This window comes from Cyprinus carpio, chromosome A4, assembly GCF_018340385.1.
Source record: "Cyprinus carpio isolate SPL01 chromosome A4, ASM1834038v1, whole genome shotgun sequence".
NCBI classification, from domain to species: domain Eukaryota; kingdom Metazoa; phylum Chordata; class Actinopteri; order Cypriniformes; family Cyprinidae; genus Cyprinus; species Cyprinus carpio.
Window position 1 is genome coordinate 20,484,004 of NC_056575.1, and position 12,217 is coordinate 20,496,220.

Sequence of the window (12,217 nt, forward strand, 5' to 3'; positions counted from 1 at the left end):
TACATTTGTCTGTTTCAAAGTGAATTTAGAGTGAAAACTCTATATTCCTTTGAATTGTAAAACAATCTTATCTTGATGTGTGTCTTTGTTACCATGGTAACCAGAGGCCTGTTCTGCCTTTTTTGAGGTCATAGTTGCATTTCGGGGGAAGGGTCCATAGACCCTTTTGTTAGATGAGGGGGCATTAGATATTATTTGTTAAATATAACAAATAGTTGTGTGTCTGATTGGTCCAAATGCTACAGGAAAATAAGAAACAAGAGACCAAAAAATGCAGATGAGCTGAAGGCCACTGTAAAAGAAACCTGGGCTTCCATACCACCTCAGCAGTGCCACAAACTGATCACCTCCATGCCACGCCGAATTGAGGCAGTAATTAAAGCAAAAGGAGCCCCTACCAAGTATTATACATGTACAGTAAATCAACATACTTTCCAGAAGGCCAACAGTTCACAATTTTTTTATTATTATTATTATTGGTCTTATGAAGTATTCTAATTTGTTGGTGGGTTTTTGTTAAATGTGATCCAAAATCATCACAATTAAAAGAACCAAAGACTTAAACTACTTCAGTCTGTGCACATTGAATTTTTTAGTTTGATTTAGTTGAATTACTGAAAAAATTTTTTCCACTACATTCTAATTTATTGAGAAGCACCTGTGTGTGTGTGTGTGTGTGTGTGTGTATGTATGTGTGTATATATATATATATATATATATATATATATATATATATATATATATATATATATATGTATATATATGTATGTGTGTGTGTGTGTGTGTATTATTACAGTCTGTAAAAAGGGTTCATATGTGTATCTCTTATTATCACAAGACTGCAATTACTAGTAAACAGAAGACTTCCTGTTAATAAAGTATCTGGAAAAGATCTACTCTATGAACAATGCATTAAATAAAGACAAAAATAAACAAACTAGTGAAATAATAACTCACATGTATCTGGTCCACTGATAAAGCCATGTCTTAAGTCAAGTGAATTATGAATCATCATATAATAGGCGTCCAATACTGAAGGAAAAGGGGAATAACCAATGACATTTGAGGTTACAATTAACCACACAACTGACAAAAATAAAAGTGTTTGCGCAAGCAGGTGAGAGAAGATAGAGCGCGAGAATGAGGGGAATGATCATGTGATCCTCGCGTCTAGACAAAGCCACTAGAAGGCAAGCCTGCAACCATTAGCTGAAAAAGCATAACAGCTAAAGCTAACACTTCTGGTCTGGCAGTACGTGGGAAAAGAGACCAGAGGCCATTTTTTTTTTATTGATGTCAATGGAGGAGTCACTACGCTGAATATTTGGATTAAACTATTTTTAGTTTACACAGAAAAAAAAAAATATTTTGGATTAAACTATTTTTAGTTTACACAGAAAAAAAAAAATAAAAAATTTATAAGAGAAGCCATTGACTTTTTGCGATGTGGAATTCAGCTTACGGCACTTCTCATTCATCCCTATGGTATCTGTAAACCTTGACTGAGTGTCGTACAACTCTGACTGAAATTCAATGATGTCAAGGCTGGAGTGTGATTGGTTATTAAGGGACAAGTGATCCAAGTTAGCCATTTTGCTTTCTCCAACAGTAAGTAATATAGACCCTCTCATCTCCTTATAGTAAGACAATCTGGTCTGGATCTGTTTTCCTCTCGTGGAAGTGATTTCTCCAGCTTGCACATTGTACTGAGGAGTTTTGGCATTTTTAGGGAGCAAAACAGTTAAAAAAAACCCTGACATTTTCAGTAGGGCGAACTCGTATGGACTGCTGAATGTTAATATTCATTATCAACCTGTAAAACTAGTTTATAAATATTTTGAATTATTTTAATAAACTCTTACAGCTGACAACATTTGTTTTTATGTTCTCTCATTCTATTTTGAGGGCTTCATTTTCTGCCTTTAATTGTGATGTCTGGCAAAGGAGTTAGAAAGCGGTGGTGTGGAAGGTGAGACAGAAGATGGTGTAGTAGTTGAAGGTGAAGCAGATGGTAAGGAAGGTGAAGGTGGAGCTGAGGGTGGTGCAGGTGTACAGTTAGCAAGCGGTGGTGTGGAAGAAGGTGAGACAGAAGATGGTGAGGCAGGTAAAGGTGGAGCAACTGAAATTGTAGCAGAAGGGAATCGAGGTCCATCGTGTTATTTATTTTCTCCAAAAGCTCCCTGTCCAAATATCCATCACTAGTTTGCCACCTTATAAAACATGATAAATTTTTTAATTTATCTGCCTCCATTCCGATAAGACAAAACATTAAAAACAAAGAGCTGAAAAAATAAAATGACGATATCACACTCTGAATTTATCTGCCTCCATTCCGAAGAACTAGTTGGGATCATCTGCTCTTCACAACCAAGAACAAGAATAAGAACCTCTACAGAATAAGAACTTATACAGACATGAATCATGTGACATCACTCCTTGGGCCTCTTTTCCAAATTAACAGGGGCAGAGTATGTACTACAGTTCGGGCAATTTCAGGCTGTCTAATTATTCAGCTTTATCTAAGGAATTACAGACTGAACCAGACAGCATACAGGGAATCAGACCACAACAGCTTCAGCCATATTTGTTGAATTTGTTTAGCAGAAAATGAAGATCAGCTTACCCAAAACAGTAAACTCAGAAATAACAGCAGAGTGGATAATAGCTGATGGCATTAAAACAGGTAAACAGATGTAGACTTGTATAAAAGCTTTATGTACTATAGGTAAAAACAGGCAGATTAACATAACTCTGACAGACTGTTTGTACTTGGCTGTGAAAAATGACTAATCCTGTCAAGATCTAGGGAAAATTGTAGATTATTAGGAAGCTACTCTTAACATTGGATGATTCATTTTAAGTATTTAAATTCTAAATTTAGTCATTCATTTGCAGAGTTATAAGTAATAATGATTTTGTTTTATTTGATCTTTAAGCAACAACCTTATAGTGGGCAGCCATTTTTTTTTAATTTGCAATGCATATGCTAGTTTTGTGTCTTAGTAAAAAAGAAAACAATCTTGTAACATTTTTGGGGCTAGATGGTCCATCATTATTGGTCTCCTCTTCAACAAACTTAGGGTTTGGCCTGCATTTTCTTTTGCTCAGAAGTTTTGGACTGGACTGATGTGTCCTCAGTTTTTCTAGGGTGGACGGTCTCTCTGTGGGGAAAAAGGGAATACAAATAGTAGAATCTAAAAGAAAAGATACAACTAAGGCTATGACAATGACGACAACATAGGCTGACCATATTTTTTAAACCCTTAGTGTAGTGCACAGTCATGCACATGTAAGTGCTTATGCACCCACAATACGTATTGATGTCATGATGGGGGACAGTATTTAAAATATTAGCACACATACAGAATCAGAATCAGAATGAGCTTTATTGCCAGGTATGTTTACACGCAAGAGGAATGTGTTTTCATGACAGAAGCTTCCACAGTGCAACAGAATAACAGTGACAGAACAAAAACGCATAATAAAAGAATAAAAAATAGAACAAGTAAGTAAGGAATAACAATATACAAATTGACAATTGTATGTGCAAGTATATTACAATAGACAGTTTTATATGTACAGGTATATTATGTGCAAATCTGAAGTGTAGACTAAGGATGTGTGTTAAATAAGTGTATGAGTGTATAAATAATGTTGTGTGTTCCACAGTTATTATCAAGTGTTCATGAGATGGATTGCCTGAGGGAAGAAACTGTTCCTGTGTCTGGTCGTTCTGGTGCTCAGAGCTCTGTAGCGTCGGCCAGATGGCAACAGTTCAAAGAGGGAGTATGCTGAATGTGAGAGGTCCAGAGTGATTTTGCCAGCCCTTTTGCTCACACAGGATGAGTACAGTTCTTAAATAGAAGGGAGGGTTGTACCGAAGATTCGCTCAGCAATCCGGACTACCCTCTGTAGTCTTCTGAGGTCAGATTTGGTAGCAGAGCTGAACCAGACAGTTACTGAAGTGCAGAGGATAGATTCAATGATGGCTGAGTAGAACTGTTTCAGCAGCTCCTGTGGCAGGTTAAACTTCCTCAGCTGGTGAAGGAAGTACAATCTCTGCTGGGCCTTTTTCACAATAGAGTCAATGTGAGTGTCCCACTTCAGGTCCTGAGAGATGGTGGTTCCCAGGAACCTGAATGACTCCACTGCAGTCACAGTGCTGTTCATGATGGTGAGTGGGGGGAGTGCAGGGCGGTTTCTCCTGAAGTCCACGATCATCTCCACTGTTTTGAGCGTGTTCAGCTCCAGGTTGTTAAGACTTCACCAGACAGCCAGCTCCTTAACCTCCTGTCGGGAGCAGCTTATTTCATGTAATCAGGATTACATTGCATCTTTTTTAAGCAGAATTGATACTTAAAATCTGTCCGCTACCACCGGTACTTTATTAGTATCCTACAGATAAAATGATCTTGATCTTTAAGAATATAATATAAAATTACATTTGAAATATGAATTGCTAATAACTACATTGAAATCAAAATGTAAAGCCTGTACAAATATTAGAAGTCGTGAAAAATAAATAATTGGGAATCATGTAAAAATTTTAAATAAAATAAAACAGTGCACATTTCATTTATCTGTTATAACATTTATGTAGTTTTGTTCTCTTGGCTGTTTCCTTATAAAAGTCCAGAAATTTGTCAAGTTTTTCATCAGGTGTATTTTTAAATTATATGATGTCACTTTGCTGTTTTGCCACCAGCCAATCGCTGCATTGCTGATCATGGTTTCGAGTATTGAATCTTGGTAGCGGTGGAGAAAGCTACTTATGGTGTATATATATTCTTTATTTTTTTATTCACTATGCTGTTAATATCGTACTTAATGTATTTGATAGGAAATAAACAGCAACACAATAAGGTAATTGTTTGTGTGATCACTTTGTTTGTAGACGGTTTCATCAGATGCCCTAAATTAACTTCCGGTCTGTGTTTGTTTTTGTAGACAGTGGTATAGCCAGACTGACAAACAGTTAAAGTTAAGGTGATGTGTAGACTGAAGTTGGGCTCAGGTGGTTGTGCTGTGGGATGTGTTTCACATATATTTATTTATTTGTGGCACTCACAATATCAAAACTGACCGATTTTCCAAAAGGCTTCGTTGAATGAACATGAGCACATACTGCACATTTAAAAATCAAAACGAGGCGCGGGTGTTTTTGTATCACTGTATTTCTGAAGGAAGACCATCTTTAATAAGTCTATTAAATTTTCGATGCCATTTTAATTTCATCTTGCATGTTATATGCCTGATAAAGCAGCGTTTGTGAGCTCAGCGCTGCTTTGTGTACAGCAGTTACTGGGAAACCTGTTTCTCCTGCTTTAAAGCACCTCCTGCTGGCAGAGAATGAATAAGCTTTTCAGTAAATCCATCTGATTTACACCACAAACATATTTTGCTTGTTATCAGAAATAATCTACTCTAGAGGGACTACTTAGCTGTTGTTATTGATTCTATTTGGAAGTCTACCAGAGGTTAAGTTAGGGCCACAAATGCATGCCCAGTAACGTTTATGTTGTTGCAGTCGATACTATCTATAGAAGGTGGTGTCTGTAGCACATGCACATTAAATATAAAACTATTAAAGCAAAGAACTGTGAGGATTTGAAATGTTAACTAACATGCACAATTGCTGGTGATGTAGTTTTTTTTTTTCTTGTACTAAGTAAGTTTTTTGTACTAAGTAAGTCTTTCTCTCTATTTCAGGAAGTCAAAGAAGTCACATGAATTCAAAGAATTCCTTTTTGCTGAGTTTCCAAAACTCAGACAAGGTGGTGGTTTTGAATTGCTCAAAATTGCTGGAACCACTCAAAGTCGCCAACTGACCCTCAATCTATGTCCCAGTGAGGGCTTACCACATCAGACACTTGACAGAGCCACAAACCCAGACTGGTCATGCCACCTTTTCATTCTAGCACTTCAGAGAAGCCTAAATCTAAAGCCTGTAAGTTCCTAATGTTAAAGCCGTTGTTGCCTTCTTAAAAAGTGACTCAGAATGACAGTCACATCAGAGTTGTGTTAAATACTAAAATCATCTCCTCTGTAGATATGTCTACCAGACTGCAGTAGTAAGATAGCTGGACCACCTCAGAAATGTGTCACATTAGGAGTTTCCTTCACGTATCAAAGCTCAAATTGATGAACGTATGAGTGTATTGCTGTACACTTGTAAAACTTCACATGTGTAACACATGTGCCATACGTCCAGTGCTCAAATTTAATCAAGTCTTATGGGAGTCTCCACAGTGAGATTTTTATTAATCAAATTGATCATCATTATCTTAAAAATATCTGAGGGACCCCTCTAAATCTATTTTTCTTTTTCTTTTTCTTTTTTTTTACTTCTAATGGAAATTCCCTAATGCCCTAACAGGGCTCCTGGATCCCCCAGCTCAGGTCATAAAATGAAAAGTCGGAAAATTGATAAACATCTTACAGGAACTGTACATGTGTAGAAATATAGTGAATGCAGGTAGAGAACAATTTCTGGAGGTGTTACAGAAGGTAGAGGTGTTTTGATATTTAGTTGACATTGCAGGTCATTCCATGAGATTATTACAATAACTGTATTTTCATATCTGTTGTGTTTTGTTTGATCAGAAGATCCAGCTATTTCTTTTCTACCATCATGTCCAAACTTCAGTATGGTTTTGATATTTATTTTGATAAGCAAACAATAGATTTTTCCTGTCCATTTATTTCACACACATCAAAGACCATTCCAAAATGATTTTTTGTTTTTCTGACTTTACTATTTCTACCAGAAAGACTCAGGAGGTGTAGATAAGACTGAAGTATTTATTTACAAAAACATACAAAAAAAAATAGAACTATTTTGGCGTAGACCCCATCCGTAGCGATACCAGCTAATCCTGTCGAAGACGAAGGCAGGGCAGAGCCTACCCCAAGAGAAAGAAGAAAAATGTAATACGCACCAGATGAAGTATTTCTTAGAGGTCCTGGAACATGTACGAAAGAGATAAATTGAGATAATAAGCGAGACATAATAAGAATACGACATCAGATTATAGCTAAAGTATTAGCTTATATGGCAATGAAGATAGACCACAGAGCCTCAGAGAGAGAGGCCACGATAGGCCGGACAGTGATAGAGGCCACGATAGGCTGCTGAAAAGGCCCCGACGGGCTACATTGAGAACGCCCCCGGCGGGCCACAGAAGATGGAACGGCCCCAATATGAAAAATAAAAGGCCCCCACAAAAACTACAGGGTTTTTCCTACATTGAAAATTTTTTGGCGGCCGCCAAAACTATTTTTTGTCCCGGAACGCCTTATTTGATCTGTAGTTGGGTTTTTGTGAATGAAGCAGGCTACAGACGGAGTGACGGAGAGAACGAGCACAGCGCCCCTCCCCCGCGCGCGCACTCTCCGTCTTCAGTTCTGTCTTTGCTCTCTCTCCCTCGAATAAAAAAACCTGATCCTGTGACAAGCATTCCGCCCATGCAGCTGACATAACTTTAAATAAACGCAAAAAAATATATATCCAGTTATGAAGTGTTTTGTGTGTGTGTGTGTTGACAAATCTTTCGCGATGTCCTAACAGCCAGGATTCACACACACACACGTCCGCTAAAGTCCGATTCGCGACCTTATGACTCCTTTGAGCCGATTCATTATAATGAATGGTTATAGCAATCGGTCTGCCCGTCAGTGTCTGAATCGGTGTATAACAAAATCATTATTCCTTCTTAGAAGAACATACACATCTGAAATGAGAAAGTAAGCGTGCTTACCCCATTTAGCAAGAGTGTTTAGTAAAATTTAGCCTTAATAATCCCAGTATGTATAGGCCTCTGCCAATGTGTAGTAAATTACCTATAAAAATCATTTAGTTTAAAGTTAGACTGGAGTGAGATGAAACTAGATCAAAGCACAAAGCAAGCTGTTGCTAGCTAGCTGCTAATTTTATTAAATTTTATATGGTAAAAAATTACATTATTACACCTTTTAACGCTACTTTTTAATTGATATGATTATACTAAAATAATTATCAGGTCTATCAAAAAAGGATTTTATCTTTCAAAACTATGAAAGCCAGTCGTGGAAAAATCACAGCCTTTTTGCAAAGATGGAAAGAAAGGATGACAGTGAGAGTGACAGGTAATATCTGTGTCTGATAATTGCATAATTAGTAAATAGATAAATTGTGATACCTTTGACATTTCAAATATACTTTGGTATCGATGATGTTTACATGTAAAATAAATTGTAATCGCTTTCTTTTACTATCTAGCCTGACAGTGATCGTTTTTTTAGATGAATAAATAGAATAAGAAAAAAACATCACAAACTGTTTCTTTGTATTTATTTTAAATTTAACATTTATTGTCAATATTGGGCTTGCGGATCATGTGGGTACTAGGGTACTCTTTGGTGTGTGTGGATGACCATGTCAGTCAGCCACCACCGAAGACCAATTTTGACCCAGGAAAAACCCTGCCTGGGCCATAATCTCGGCGGGCCACAGTGGGAACGACCCCGGCGGGCCTTAAAGAAAAGCCACAGAGAAAAGGCCTAGCTAGGCCACAGATGGAGATGCCCAAATGGGCCATAATGAGAAAACCAAGAGGCCGTAGAATGAAATGCCTCAGTATGCACAGAGAGGAAGGCCGTGTAAAACTCCATCTAACTGCCAGAAAGCGCAGAGGAAACATATCCTCCCCCCAAAAATAGAAAATGAGCCAGATCACCATGACCATAAAAAGAGATACTCAATTTAAGCGAAGTCCCCGATAGGCTGTGATATTTGAAGGCCACAATAGGCCAAACTTCATAAACTGTAATGGGCAAACGTCCCTGATGACCACCATAGCAGAGTTATGCAAAGTGCCTCAACAGTCCATGTAATGTGAAGGCTGCAACAGCCAGGTAAGACCAAACAAGCCTCGATTATTACTTAAAGTCTGCGTGAAATCAAAATTTACTTTACTAGCGCACATGTAAAAAATCTATGCAAAAAAACCTTCCAAAAAAAAACAAAAAAAAAAAAATAAAAAAATCTGAACATTTACTTCCACTCTGGAATGGCATTCCTTTTCTAATGACGTCAGTTTGACGGCATGGGCAGAATATCCTTAAACACACCCCTCCAGCCGTTTGTTTGCTATGAGTGAAAGACAGAGACCAGCAGAGCAAACAAAAACCATGCCCTCTATTCAATATTCCGTTTCAGCAGGAAATACGTCACCACACTGAAATAAAGTCAGCAGCGACCTCCGGTTCACGTGGACTTTAAAGATAAGCCTGCTTCATAATAGCGCCAGTCCAAAGAGTGAGCTGTGTAAAGATGAGGTGAGAGCCAAAGTTCTCTGCATCTGCAGCCATGGAATTCCCACAAAGCTTGATGACTCCATTTAACCATGGGAACCCGACGAGTGAACCCTTGCAGAAGGATAAGAATGCATTAAATTTAACAATGATGCCTTAATAGCCGATTAAATTTCAGTAGCTATTGAATCCTGTAAAAGCATAAAGAAAGCCCTTACACAAAGATTTTTGTATAACTTTAAAGCAGATGTTATGAGTAAGCATGCGCTGTCCAGGATATTAAAGGAGCACGAACTAAATTATCAGAATAGTAGTAATTATAACCTCCAGGTCCAAACTTTGACGAAGTTTAGGAGGAAATCCGGAGAGGAAGTAATCTATAGATAGGAAGTACATAAAAACTTCAGACTATAGAAGGCCTTAACGAGTGCAAATTTCAAGATGGAATACTTTAATGCTCACCACACAGAAAGAGCACCAGCTAGTTATTTATCAGAGCAACCTAATGGCACATAGCTAAGCTAGAGCTAATCACCTTAAATATGTCCTGAGAATAGTAAAAGAACACATATTTTTCTAAAGTATGATAAAATGCTTAGTTAGTCAATATATTGTGTATTGGGAACACTTTAGTGTTTGAGCATGTAAGAAAACATGTCCGTTTACGTTCATGCTTTTATTCAGAGGACGCTGGTGCAGAAATAGACAGTGAAGACCTTTTTGCAGAAATGGTCTATGCAACAGAAGACTTAAGTTGTAATACTTACCCCATTCCTGTACAAGGCATTCAGGAATTATTGTAGATAGACGCAAATGAAACAATGACTGAATAAACAAAGACAAAAGCATATGATTAAGACAAAAAATACTTAACGGTGTGCTAAACAGCATGTTTTTCAGAAAGGAATAATGCGAGCAACGATCTTTATCAGTAGGCTATTGTAAGCCTTTAATAATGAGCCTCGAAATGCCTCATTACAAAAGAGTTGTTCCAAATGTGGCAAGGCTGGTTAGATCCCGCCCTATTATTTGTGGTTGTCACCTGAGTGGTGGGTGTGACAGCCTATCAGCAGCCATCCCTGGCCTATTTAAGGCGGAGTTCAGGCCACCTGGGTATGCGTCATAGTCACGATTGCTTCTGTTTGGGTACGAGCGCATCTCTGCGGGAGGTATGTACCTAGCTGTTGGGCTAATGTTGCTGCTAGTACACATACACTATTAAAGTGGGGATGTATGTTTTAGCCAGACTATGGTCCGGATTTGTGCGACGTTGCTCTTTGGTGCAGGCTGTCCTCCTCACCGTGCAGCTCATGTGTTTGATCAGATGGAACACCTGTGCACTTGCAGTTTGCCTATTATGAACGAGGCTGTGAGTAACTGAGTATTCTGTGGGTCTGGCGATCTACCATTGGGTAGGTAAATCTAACCACTTGCACATTATGAGGTGGGTGTTTTTAAATTAATTCATTAATTGTCGGGATTTTTTAGTGCGTTAATCTGCTTGTGAGGGGTTCACACTATTGCTGCGGGTTGCTTTACATGTCCACGAGTTGAAGCGACCCCAATAATGTGATATTTAGCGCCTGAAATGTGAATTTTTCTGGGGAACCATTCTCGAAACGCGATTGGGCTAGTTTTGAGTAGCAATTGGCGGTTTTGAAAAAACCTGGCAACACTAGAAAGCACTTGGAACTCCGCCAATGTTTCACTTCCTCTGCCGAGAAAACTCTGAAGCCTGTGTATCATCCAACATTACCAAACGACTAAAAACATTCACCGCGACACCAGAGCAAAGCTGGTGTGCTTTTATATACATCGTGTTGAGAGGCGATTGGCTTGACCTTAATTGTAATGTGACGTGACGCTTCCATTTATAGGTATGTATTTGAGTGAAATTATTTTTGTTTCATTCTGTGAACTACTCACAACATTTAAAATAAAAATATAGTTTTTATTTACATTTGTAATAAAAGAAAACTGGAGAAACAGGTCAAAATAACAGATAAGATGCTCTGTATGTTTTCAGACCTGAAATATAACAAAGAAAACAAGTTCATATTCACTTTTAAGCAATACAAGGGTTATATTTGTAAGAAAGGTTCAAAAATGAATATTTTATGCAATAACCTTGATTTTAATCACAGTTTTCACATCCTGTGTTGTATTTTTACCCCGAGGAAAACCCACTAAATGTCTAATGCACATTCCTTTACTCTCATCAACAGCTGCAAATAATTTGTTCTTACGTCTGAGAACCGGATCTGTGACAAAAAGACGTGGAATCCTCCCCAGCCCCGCAACTGCTCAGCTGAGTCCAGGCTGCTTGAAGCTCGTAGGAGCGTTCAGTTCAGAATAAAATGGTACTCATAAAGAAATTATTCAGAGACTCTTTTAATAAAGTTTTTCGCATCACCATTTGTCATGGCTTCGCTTTATTAATAGACAATAACATAAGTAATAAAAATGAAAATAACAGCGACTAAGTCTTCACCATTGAAGTGTGGCCTCGCACTCAGATTTTCTCTACCTTTTATAGCCTTGCATATCAATTGCATTTCTTCCCTGCATTCTCCCTTATTTGGTTATCACGTGTATTCATACACAAACAAAGTACATGACCTTTATCACATCTAATACCGAGTGTCAAAAGTTCAAATGGAAGAAATGCAGGGGTGGTCAGCAACACATGTAAATGCTAGCATAAAAATATCTCTAACACCTCTTATGCATAGGTACAAGTATGCTCGGTTCAATCACAGAAATCACACATGCATGCATAGAAAAATCAACACAGCTCGGTTGCGGTTTCCTCTCCAAAGTGTATTGGAAAATACAACCGCATCCTTTTTCACCCTTTAATCAAACAAAGCATGTAGCAACTTAAACCACAAAGATTAATACCTTTAAAAAATAAAAACAAAAAGGC

At 37.9% G+C, this 12,217-nt stretch overlaps 1 long non-coding RNA gene across 1 annotated transcript; it reads left to right on the plus strand.

Moving 5' to 3' along the window:
* The first annotated feature begins 10,418 nt into the window (after window positions 1-10,418).
* LOC122140405 lies at window positions 10,419-11,698 on the plus strand. The gene is made up of 3 exons (XR_006157072.1): window positions 10,419-10,460; window positions 10,578-10,703; window positions 11,517-11,698. It is a non-coding gene; the product is annotated as an uncharacterized LOC122140405 (long non-coding RNA).
* The last annotated feature ends 519 nt before the right edge of the window (window positions 11,699-12,217 follow it).